The sequence below is a fragment of the Ictidomys tridecemlineatus genome, chromosome 5 (assembly GCF_052094955.1).
Source record: "Ictidomys tridecemlineatus isolate mIctTri1 chromosome 5, mIctTri1.hap1, whole genome shotgun sequence".
NCBI classification, from domain to species: Eukaryota; Metazoa; Chordata; class Mammalia; order Rodentia; family Sciuridae; genus Ictidomys; species Ictidomys tridecemlineatus.
The window spans coordinates 66,830,672-66,840,802 of record NC_135481.1 but is presented as its reverse complement, the minus strand read 5'-3'; the positions used below and the strand labels follow the sequence as shown (position 1 = coordinate 66,840,802).

The window sequence follows — 10,131 nt, the reverse complement described above, 5'->3', positions numbered from 1 at the left end:
TTCTTTTTTTTTTGGTACTGCTGATTGAACTCAAGGGCATTTTACCACTAAGCTACATCCACAGCCTTTATTTTTATTTTATTTTTTTTAGACAGGGTCTTCCCAAATTGCTTAGGGCCTCACTAAATTGCTGAGGCTGGACTTGAACTTGCAATCTTTTGCTTTAGCCTCCTGAGTTGCTGGAATTACATATGCTATTGCATCCAGCACTGCCTAGATCTTTTAATATTTATTTTAAAAATATCTTAAAATAGACAATAACATCAAAGAGTAAAGAAACTGTCAAAACATTTTAAGTTTATTTATTTATTTTCACTTCAGAATATTATCCCCTGAGTGAAGCTTGAGCTAGATTCTAAGTGAGGCAATGCTCTATGTTGGTAGTTGCCACCTCTAATGCTACACATTTAAATGCTAAATGGTACTTATTATTTACTCTGTACTTATAGAATTTAAATTGCAGTTCTCATGGACTTATGTGTCCAAGTAAGAGACTCCGTTCTGGGAGCCTCAGGGTAGCATGACTCACAAGGATCTTGCTGCAGTGGACCACAGTGGTTTTTTCCTTCCCAAGGCTCCAGCTGCTCCCAATCTGAGCAGAAGGCCCTGAAATGGACTATGAGCTCTGATCCCATTTCCAGGACAGACAAAAGTCCAGTATGAACTTTTACAAATCTTCTGGGTCCACATTGCTTACAGACACAGCTTCTTCAGGCAAGGCTGCCCACTCGAGGAGAGTGATTTTCTTGGCAGCCTGGGTGACTGGTGTCTGGGTCACAAAAGGAAGAAGTGTGTTTGAACCCAGTCCATTCTCCCCCTTTGTCAGAAACGGACACGCCTTGTCGCCTGTTGACTGGCAGTGCTCAGCCTGTCATTGTTTGGTTGTGCTCCCCTCTGGTTGCTCACAGTGGGGGGTGGTTTTATCCCTCCCACACCTCCCCTTCTGTGTACACTTTTGACAAAGGCTGATTTCTTGTTATTTTAGTTACCCAGTTGTGGGACGAGAGTTTGAGCGCCTCAGATGAGAAGAAACGTCCCCCTTAGCTTGACAAACAGCTTGTACAACTGTCTGACTGCTTTTCTTGGAGATTTCTCTGTTGGCTGAGCTCCAGAAATAGAATCAAAGTGGCCTGAAATCACAAATTTTGTTTCTTGCATGCTTAGCTTCACATTTTAAGAATTTGGGTGCTGATACTTGTTCTGAAAGCATGATATTCTCTACTGTTTGTTATACATGACACTGAGAGTGTCCATGCTTGTGTGTGTGTGTGTGTGTGTGTGTGTGTGTGTGTGTGTGGCATGTCCCCACATGTGCGCATGCGCAGCACACAGGCATGTCTGCATAGACATGTTGTATAGCTGAACTGTTTATACCTGCAGGGAGGCTGTGATTAAAGATCACAGTGTATGGCAGATTTTCTTTCATTTCAAGAATTACATATTTGAATTTGTGGTTTACTATTTTTGGAGAAGTGTAATGGAGAATTTTATGTAAAAGTGCAGCTGATCTGTTGAGTGATTTTGCCTTCCTTTAGGACTCTACCTCAGAGTCCTGAAATAACTGAGGATAATTTACTTAGAAGCCAGGGTGCCATTTTTTGGAGGAACAGGTGTATATGCATGCACTGGAGGAAGTGAAGACCAAAGCTTTGAGGAAGTCAAGTCTGAAGTCATCAGAGGCAGTTATTTATATCTGCGTGATGTGAACTCAAAGCCAAAGCCTTTCATTCTGCCACAGACACGGACTGAGTTTCCAGCAGAGGAAGCATGTATGTTTTTTCTTAAAGTATCCACTGCACTAAGAACTTCTGGTGTGGTTCAGATTTCTGGTAATTGTACCCTATCATAGAAGAAAGGGTGCTTCTGGGCTCCTCCTTCTGTCTGGCCTGTGGATAAAATGGCTCACTTCCTGTTGGTTGACAGACTGTGGCTTGATTTTTTTCTGCCTTTCCTAAGGTACCTCCCAATCTGAGCAGCCTGCTGGGGTGGGGGTGGGGGTGGGGGTGGGGGGGGAGGCTTCAATTTCAAATTGAGTACATTGTACTCTAACAACCACTGAAAGTAATGGACTAGGAACTTCTGGGTCACTATCAAATGAACAAAGTCTGCAATGAGCTTCCGTTGTTTTTGTTGTTGTTGTTATTATCAGGGATTGAACCCAGAGGTGCTTAACCACTGAACCACATCCCCAGCCCTTTTTCATATTTTATTTAGAAACAGCGTCTCGCTGAGTTGCTGAGGCTGGCTTTGAACTTGCCATCCTCCTGCCTCAGGCTTCCAAGCTGCTGGGATTACATGCGTTCACCACTGCACCCTGCAAGCTTCTATCTTTGTATAACTTGAGTTCTAGTGTTTTTCCCCCTCAGGCTCTTTTGGTTATGAGATAAGAGTGTGTTTTGGGACAAACATGTCAGAATCATGAGGGAGAAACTTGGCAGAGGAAGAAACTGTGATCTGCTTGACAAGAATTGAGAAACAATACAGCTCAGATTCTGCTCAGACAGCCCTCAATTTCTGATCCAGAAATATGACTCAGAAGCCGCAGAAAGGGAAGCACCACCACAGCTCCAGAAAGTTGTTACGTTAGTCCTTACTAGGGAGCTAGTGGAGGCCATTTCTGCACAGAAGGTGAGGGGTGGGATCAGCAGGCGGAGAGTTAGTCCTGACTCTGCCAGGCATAGGTGGACATGGAAAAGAAAGAACTGTGGCCTCCATGATGAGAAGACCAGGAGGGAGGTGTCTGCAAAGCAGAATACCCAGAATGATAGAGCAGGAGGGAAATTCGAGGTAGCAGGAAACATGAGCATGATTGCATAATAAACGGTTAGATTTTTCTGGTCTTTAGGTGTTTGCCTTTTACAAGGGTAAACTTGGTTTAATAGTGAGCAAATATTAGTTCACATAATTAAAACCTGATGAGTTGAACAGGAAACCGGCGAAATCTGAAGGTGCCTGCAGGCAAGGGTGAAGCTAGGAGGATCTGGGTATGCTGGCTTCCTCTCCCCAAGGGGAGTGGCCCTGGAATGAAGCCACCAATGTCAGGAGAGGAAAAAGATGACTTGAAAAAAGTATGAACAGCACAGGAAGGTTCAGAACTTATTAATAAGGTACCAGCCCCGGGGAGAGTGTAAAAGGCATCTGGGGTGCATCTTATTTACTGAAGGGAGACAGGCATCTCACAGCTTTCCATGTTCTTAAATTCGTTTAGTACATGAACTTTCTAAGACAATGCCGTCTTAGGGTTTGAGTCTGTTCTAAGCTCCAGGACAGGGTTTACTACACATATTAAAAACAGTTCTGATATGATTTAAGAAAGAAAGCCAGCCTGCCTTCTTTTTCGGAGGGGGGCGGGATGGGTGGGTACCAGGAATTGAACTCAGGGGCACTCAACCACTGAGCCACATCCCCAGACCGATTTTGTATTTTACTAGAGATGGGGTCTCACTGAGTTGCTTAGCACCTTGCTATTACTAAGGCTGGCTTTGACCTGGCGATCCTCCAGTCTCAGCGTCCAAGCTGCTAGGATTACAGGCGTGCACCACTGGGCCCGGCTGCCAGCCTGCCTTCTAAAGCCCAGTTTTGCACCATGGATGGGTTCACTTCCTGGAGGGAGCCATGTTATTGCCCTCCTCGCCATTCTGCATTCTTTTCATTCTGAGGCTTGGTCACATCAGGACAAGCAGCCAGCAGCCTTCATCCTCAGGCTGTTGGTGATAAATAGGAGGCATTCTCAGCTTTGGCTCTGCCAGAAGTTCCCTCCAAATCAGAGTGAGACCAATGGTGGGAGTGGGGGTGGCCAATGGTGGGAGTGGGGGTGGGGTGGGGTGGGGTGGAGTGGGGGTGTCTCATCCTACAGCATCACAAGTTATAATAAATGCCCCAAGAGAAAAATAGACAAAGTGCTGATGGAAAACTAATCTCATTAGGGAGATTTGTTTGTGGTGACATTTGAAATGAGTCTGAAAAACGAGTATTATACTGACAGATGGAAATGGGTGTCACTAGTCTTACTATGGTACTAATGTTCAATAACATCTATATCTAATAAGGTCCTGGAGCGTTTGTAATCTGGAGGCACAAATCTTCAGCTGGCAGGAGAACCAGATGTCCTTTGGAGGACCCCCCTTTCTCTCACACCCAACCTAAGTGGTTTGAGAGAGTCTGGTCTCACCCCTGGCTCCACAGGAGACACGAGACCCAGAACCACATTCCCTTTAGCACAGTGATGGGTCCAGGAGAGGGCATGTGATCCAAGTTGGGCTTGTCCTGGAGCTTTTGCTGAAACTATTGGGGAAAAAGTCCTTCTCTTTCTGTTGGGGTTCCCATGCTGGTAGGTTGTCATTCAGAAATTGTTATGCTCGAATTCGGGACCCCCAAAAGACCACCAGAGACCAAGATCGATGTAAACAGCAAAGAGGTGTTTATTGCGCACGCACACACAGCAACTGGTGATGCTGAGAGGCCCGGAGCCCAGGGTTTGCAGCAGCTTTATACACTCTTTGGGGAAGGCAGGGACTTCACGTACATCATAGCATCTCTTAGCAAATCATCACACACCGCGGGAAAATCAAATAACAACTCTAAAATATGATTAGCACATTCACTGGTGGGAACAAGTTGGGTGGGGGTGATTGGTTACTACAAGAGGGGGATTTATTTGAACTGATTGGTTTAAGCCAAGAGGGGTGTACGTGCTGAACTACATGGTTTCCCAACACCATAAACTCCTGGGAGGGTCATCTGGCATCCCAGGTATTTCCCTGTCTCATGCTGATTGGTGGCTGCTAGGGGGCTGCTATGGGTCCCCACCTAGCCTGACTGAGTCAGGGACACCTGGCACAGCAGATCTCTCCTGGTATTTGTAGATAAACCACTTAGCAAGGTGGGAATGTGCCTAGGAGTGCTCTGTGGGTCTTTCCAAGGACAAAGGTGATGTCCCTTCCTTGGACAGGCTTTGCTCTGAGGTAGAGGCTGGTTTTTCAAAATTTCGAGGGGCCTGTTTTGTCACCACAGAGGGAGAACCAGAGGGATAGAAAGATTCCTTAATTCTTCATTTGAGCACCTGGATCCAGTCATGCCTAAAACTCTACTCTTGGACATTTTAGTCACTCAAGCCAATAAATTACTTTATTTTATAGTACACATATATTTTTAGTTGTCAATGGACCTTTATTTATTTATATGTGGTGCTGAGAATCCAACCCAGTGCCTCATACATGCTAGGCAAGCGCTCTACCACTGAGCCACAACACCAGCCCTATAAAAACTTTTTAAATAAGTCATTTTGTGCTATGTTTGTGCTTTTCCTTTGCAAGGGGAGGGGTGGGGTGGGGGTGGGGGAAACCTAATCATTACAAAAAGCTTCAAAAATATGCTGTGAAAATAAACAAGGCTGTAGTGGGTTAGAGGGGCTGCAGATCCTCAAAGCAAGTCAAAGTTTTCCTGCTCTTAGCACTTTCCAAGTCAGCCTTCTAGGCCCAAGTGACTAAGACACTGGGACTTCACTCCCTGGTCTGAGGTGTTTCATGATTTTGCTGACTGCTATGTGCTGAATACTTTTTTCCATGAATCAGAAATGAAATATGCAGGGCTGTAGCCACGAAGCAATGAAAACAGCTCATTTGCCTTTTGTGTCTCTCCAAGATTTGTTTTTCTGTGTCACACATTATAAGTGAAGAGTCATAATGATAATCCAGTTAGGATTTATTAACATTGAATAGACTTTTGAGAAAAGAGCCATTAATCCAGGAGTCAATTCATTGCAGAAGAATTGCAGACAGAGTGGGTCAAGTGTCTTTACCAATGAATTTTCTGCCCCTTCAGGAAAAACTCTTGGATGTTTGAATTAAATGCCACATCTGGAAATGCAAGAATATAATTACTTTTACTGAATACTTACCATGTCTTTGGTACTGAGTACAATATTTGCTTACATTTTCTCTCTCTCTCTCTCTCTCTCTCTCTCTCATACTAGAGATTTAACCCAGGGGTGTTTTGACACTGAACCACATCTCCAGCCCTTCTTATTTTTTATTCTGAGTCAGAGTCTCTCTAAATTGTTTAGGATTTAGGGCCTTGATAAACTACTGAGGCTGACCTCACATTTATAATCCTCCTGCCTCCGCCTCCTAATTCACTGGGATTATAGCAGTGTGTCACCAAGACCAGCTATATTCTCTCTTAATTTTGTCAACTCTTCAAGGTAGTTTATAACCCCATTTTATAGGTGGAGAATGAGGCAGATACTACCAGTTACTATCTATTCTTTCCTTGTTCCCTATGGGGTGACATCCCCAGGGAGTTACAGCCTCTAGTTCAAAGCCCAGGATCTGCTTCTGCTGTGAATGTCCTTGTGATATGGTTCTGGCTAATGAGACTTGAAAGTCTTTTGGGGATTTCTGGAAAACTGTTGCTTTCCAAATACAGATGCCATCTCTCCTTGTTCCTTCTTCCTGCCTGGAAGGAATGTGGGTATAAGGCCAGGGGCAAAGTAGCCATGCTGTGGCCTTGAGGCCACCACAAAAAGGAAAGCCACATTCTGAGTGTGATAGAGTAGGAAGACAGAGGTCTCGCCTGCGTCCAGCTCAGGCAAGATAAACTGTGATCCCCAGCATGTAGTGAGCTGGTTGTGAAATACGATGAAAAATCACAGGACCCAGAGATAATTTTGAAATGCGAGGGTGGAAAAGTCTGCGACCTTAAGGGTTCTTCTTCCACATTGGAAAAAGAGAGTAAGCCTGTGTTTTTTATTTTTATATGGGGATACACAAAGGCTTTTCCATAGAATATTCTTTATCAAATTAGGCAAGAAGTGGACTGTCCAAGCCCAAGGGGTAATAACCAACTGCAGAGCTACAGAGCAGCCTCTCTATAGTTGAGTGAAGCTTCTATAGCTGAGGTCATGTGCTTTGCGTAATAAGCCACAAAATGACTTGCAATGCCAGAACAAAATCTCCTTGGCTTCAAGGCGGAGTAGAGTCTATGCAAATAGCTCAGAGGTGGCCCCCCACACAGAGGGAAACTAAGATATTGCAGACATTGTAAAGCCACTGTACCTCCTTGGAAGCCCTTACTTCAGATTTGTTATGTGAAAAAAGTAACCTTCGTTTTATTAACCAGTGAAGTTGGGTTTCTATTGTAGCCAACTGAAAGCAACCCCAACTGATACAGGGAAACCTTTCATTCCCTATTTGGTGTCTCCCTGCTCTTTCCATTTGGCTCTGTTTGCTGTTCAGAATTGTTTCTTGCAGACTTGCTTTCCTTCTTCTCCAGAAATATGAAGGGGGCAGAGAGGAAGGCTCCATCACCCTAACCAGATCTAGATTGAGGTCCTGGCTCAGGAAACAGATGTTCATCAACTCCCAGGGCCTTTACCCTCAAGGTCAGAGCCAGATCTGGAACTCTGCTCTGAAGTGTTGGCTGGGTTTCTTTCCTGGATCAGAGGACAACTTTCTGCTCTGAAGCTCTGTGGAAAAAGACAAGGAGAGGGATGAGGGTAAGGTGCAGCCCTCCAAGGGGGTTTCAATATGCTTCCTCTGCTGCTGGGCACTCATGCTTCTGTTTGCCCCAGGCCTTCCTGAGCCCATTATCTTTCCCCTGCACATTCTGGTAGCATCTCCACAGTGCCTTGCATGGGGGCTTCTGAACACTGGGCTCTTTGGAAACCTTGCAGCTCTGAGTAGCTTGCACTCTGTTCATATCTTTCTCCCAATACTCCCTTCCTCTTTAAAAAAATATATCTATATCTATATATCTCTCTCTCTATATATATATTATTGATAGAACTTTATTTTTAAAAAATTTATTTATATGTGATGCTGAGAATCGAATCCAGTTCAATTGCCTCACACATACTAGGCAAGCGCTCCACCACTGAGCTACAACCCCAGCCCTACTCCCTTCCTCTTTTGAAGAAGGGATATAACATTATTTCCAGCATGGTTGGATTTGTTTGCTATAATAGGAACATGTAGAAGCCCACAGGAGTAGTTCTGGTTGACAGTGAGGATAGAAGAAGTATCTAGGAGGGTTTGTAGACTTCTCTTTGGTCCCTCACCTCCCTTTCTTTGTTATAATAAATGTAAGACTGTCAGCCTTTGTCCATATTGACAACCCGAGCATCCTCCCTTCTATCCAGACTCTGTCTCTTTGAGCCATAAACCTCTCAGTTTCTTGAAATTTGGATTTTTAAAAAATTTTTATTAGTTCTAATCAGTTATAAATGATAGCAGAAAGCTTTTCAATTCCTTGTACACAAAAGGAGCACAATTCTAATGTGGTTTTTAGATTCTCTGTTATTCAGAGGCTTCTTTGAACCCTTGGGAAAAAAAGTTTTTCTGCCCCATAATAGAATTAAGGGAATTGGGGGAATCAAAAGCAACACCGTTGTATTTCAGAAATATAAATCTCTCAAAATATTTCTCCAAAAAATTTCAATTATGGTAGGAAAATGTTAGAGTATTTCGTTTTGTCTAAAAAGAAGCCTGTAGTAATATAGCTATGTAATAAGATAGTCAAGAAAGGAAAGTTTTCATATAGAAAATATTTTAATGAAACATTCCAAACTGTTGTAGCATCTACTCCGAGATCTTAGAGTTGCTTCCAGAGTGACTCACTTACCAGCACTTTGGAACTCTTCAGCATAAACTGTAACCTTCTGGTATAAAGTGCATGCCAAGGAGAATTGGCATACACTGGTAGGCAATCTGCAGCCTTAGGATCTTTCTTTCCACCCAATAACTGGGCTTTCACAGAAACCTCAGAAGGCCACTGGCTCATTCCTCTTTCTCTTGCCATTGAACACAAGCCAGGTCAGATAGCAGGGCAGCTGTTGCCTTTCACGGGCTCCTCTGGCAATCTGCCCACTGCTTTGGGTTTTGTGAGCCTCCTGTGTCTCTTGATGGGCCTTCTAGCTCTCAGGGCCCCCACTGCCACCGCTCTGACTCTGGGCTTGCCTTTCTGGGATGATATCTCCGCCCCAGACCTTCCATCTGTCTTTACTGTGGGCCAGGTGTCAAGAGCCCGACAGTTGGATCAATAACTGGGGAGGGGGTTGTGTAGCAAGGTCCAGGAGTTGCATTTCTCAGGAAACATTTGCATTGTAACAGGGTCTTCTATGGGAGAAATGTTAAAGGAATTTCCAGGATTTGGAATAAGCTCACTTTCTCTCTCTCTCTCTCTCTCTCTCTCTCTCCCCCCTCTCTCTGCCTCTCTCTCCAATGGGAGAAGAAGAAAAGATAAGGCAGAGAAAAAGGAAGAGGAAGAGGAGGAAGAGGAAGAGAAGAATAATAGTAGTAGTAGGAAGATAATAGCTACTATTTATCAATTCAGCAAAAAGAACACAGAAAACACCCATTGTCCCTCCCATCCAGACATGACCACTGCCAGTACTTTGTCATATGTCCAGGTACCCAGCACATAGATAAAAATGAATAGCTTTATCTCCAGTAGTCAAACTGAGCCACTTTTGTGAAACTTAAAAGAAAATTGCATAAACAGGACACCCACCACCACCTCCTCCCCTCCTTCTCTCCCTCCTCCTCCTTCTTTCTTCTTTGTGGTACTGGGGACTGAACCCTAAGCCTCACACATGCTAGGCAAGCACTCTGTCTCTGATCGACAACATCCCCAGCTCCTTTTAATTTTATTTGGAGATAGGGTGTTTTTAAGTTTGCCCAGGTTAGCTTCGAACTTTCCATCCTCCTGCCTCAGCCGGTCACACACACACTTCTTTTTGTACCACTTAATAACACATGTAAGATTCCTTGTAACCCCACTTCTAGGAATCTATCCAGAGAGAAATCTAGAATAATAAAAATAGCAGTAGACATTATGTTAATTGTGCACCAAGGGTTTTCCACACATTGGCTCACTTTATTCTTACTCCAACTCTAATTCTTACCCCAACCCTGAAAAGCAGGTAACACCATCCATCACCCAAGGCCAGAGGTTAAGGCTAGCGGTGAGTCTGCTTCATCCATCTGGATCCTCTTGGAGATGAGCGTTCCTTCCCCCTTGCACCAGAGTCTCCTGTCCCATAAATGCTTCAGAGGCTGTGGCTGGGAGGAACATGAACCCAAATTCTTATTTTTTTTTTTTTAAGAGAGAAAGAGAGAGAGAGAGAGAGAGAGA

General features: G+C 44.1%; 2 long non-coding RNA genes across 2 annotated transcripts in view; one reads left to right on the top strand and one right to left on the bottom strand.

Moving 5' to 3' along the window:
- Positions 1-4,423: 4,423 nt before the first annotated feature.
- Positions 4,424-10,085, bottom strand: LOC120886861 (uncharacterized). The gene is made up of 3 exons (XR_005729990.2): positions 9,937-10,085; positions 7,375-7,465; positions 4,424-5,858 (listed from the first exon to the last, which is right to left on the bottom strand). It is a non-coding gene; the product is annotated as an uncharacterized LOC120886861 (long non-coding RNA).
- Positions 7,206-10,131, top strand: part of LOC144377831 (uncharacterized) — a 40,031-nt gene continuing 37,105 nt past the window's right edge. Inside the window, exon 1 of the long non-coding RNA XR_013439011.1 lies at positions 7,206-7,495. This is a non-coding gene — a long non-coding RNA (uncharacterized LOC144377831). The remainder of the gene's footprint in view (positions 7,496-10,131) is intronic.